General features: G+C 48.5%; 1 non-coding gene across 1 annotated transcript; it reads left to right on the top strand.

Moving 5' to 3' along the window:
* The first annotated feature begins 55 nt into the window (after positions 1-55).
* On the top strand, positions 56-129 carry trnan-guu. The gene has a single exon. It is a non-coding gene; the product is annotated as a tRNA-Asn (tRNA).
* Positions 130-1,510: the final 1,381 nt, after the last annotated feature.

Here is a 1,510-nt window from a genome sequence, read left to right as displayed (position 1 = left end):
TTATGAATTCACTAATAGCCTCCCCTAAGCGATAGCACAGCTCAAGTCGGTGCCTGTCTCTGTGGTGCAATCGGTCAGCGCGTTCGGCTGTTAACCGAAAGGTTGGTGGTTTGAGCCCACCCAAAGGCGGTGTATTCTCTGTTCTTCCTTGGCTTCGAAGCCGTGTGCTGTTAATGGGGTCAGGAAAATGTTCCTCAAACGGAAGTCTTCTCCACAAAGGAGTTTCTGAATTGAATTCATGTCCAACGTAAGGGACTGCGGATGCTGAGAAGCCGAGACAAAAAGAGAAACTCGGCAGGTTTGACAGTACCTGTCGGAGAAAACAGAATCCTGAAATGTTGCCTCTGATTCTCTTTCCACAGATGTTGCCTGACCTGCTGAGTTCCTCCTGCAATTTCTAGTTTTATTTTTAACTGAAAGTTCATTTCACCTTTTGGGATGAAACACCTCGACTCGCCATGTGCAGATATTTAACCCTTTCGAATCACTGTGAAGTGATTGGATTCAAACAAACTCTGCGATGATTCACTCTTTCTCAGCTCCACAGGCAGACAGACCTGGGAAGTGAAGCTGTCAGTGTGGTTCTGTATTCGTGGGCCGAGTGGTTCATGCGATGGACTTGAAATCCATTGCGGTTTCCCCACGCAGGTGTGAACCCTGCCGACTACAAAATGAGAAATCTCGTCGAAAAGAAAGGGAGCTTGCACCCCGGCTTCTTCTTTAAGATTCAAATCAGTGGAGGGGAACAAATATTTCACTCACATTGGGACTGGTGGGAATCTGCACCGACTGCCTGTTCGGGTGGAACAAGCAGATACTCGCAGAGCTTCTTTTGAATCTATGAGCAAAGTGTTTGGAAATGAGGCTAGAACAGAGAGGGACATGAAATCGTGATCGAAATGAAGCAGGCACCTCAGGACAAGGGTATTTCCTTTCCCAGTGAAAGATACTGCTTCACAAAGTTGGGCCTGTGGAAGGGAATCAGTGACGGTGATTATCTTTCGTTGTTCACCTTGTGAAGGTTCCCGTTGCTGCGCATGTCCGTGTTAACGTCAGAGCTCTGCAGCATAGTGGCGTGAGATCCGCACAGGGCCGGGGCGCAACGGATGACGCATCTGACTCCACCGACCTGTTTGAAATGCAGCTTCTTCACACACCCCAATTAATCTTTCTCATTGTCCTGAAGCCGGCATACGAGTTGACTTCCCGATCTGCGGGAATGGGAATCTTTTCACAGTCTCGCGTCAGTCAATGTCCCTGAGAACATCGGAGTCAAGTCACAGCGCTGTCAGATGAGGGGAAGCTGAAATAGCCCCACACGCTTCTCACGGGCACATTTTACTTTCCCCAACTCAACGCCTCAACCACTGCGGCTCCTGGGAATGGAAAGGAAACAATCATCAAAACCCAGTCTTAGCCTTGTGAATCTTCAGAAAATCAGCAAACGTTCATCCCTTCGGATTTTCGATCCTGGGCTGAGAGGGAAGGGTTTCGTCACTCTTTTGTAGGA

The sequence above is a fragment of the Chiloscyllium plagiosum genome, unplaced genomic scaffold (assembly GCF_004010195.1).
Source record: "Chiloscyllium plagiosum isolate BGI_BamShark_2017 unplaced genomic scaffold, ASM401019v2 scaf_259, whole genome shotgun sequence".
Classification (NCBI taxonomy): Eukaryota; Metazoa; Chordata; class Chondrichthyes; order Orectolobiformes; family Hemiscylliidae; genus Chiloscyllium; species Chiloscyllium plagiosum.
The sequence above is the reverse complement of the archived record's forward strand: the minus strand, read 5'-3'. Positions and strand labels throughout refer to the sequence as shown.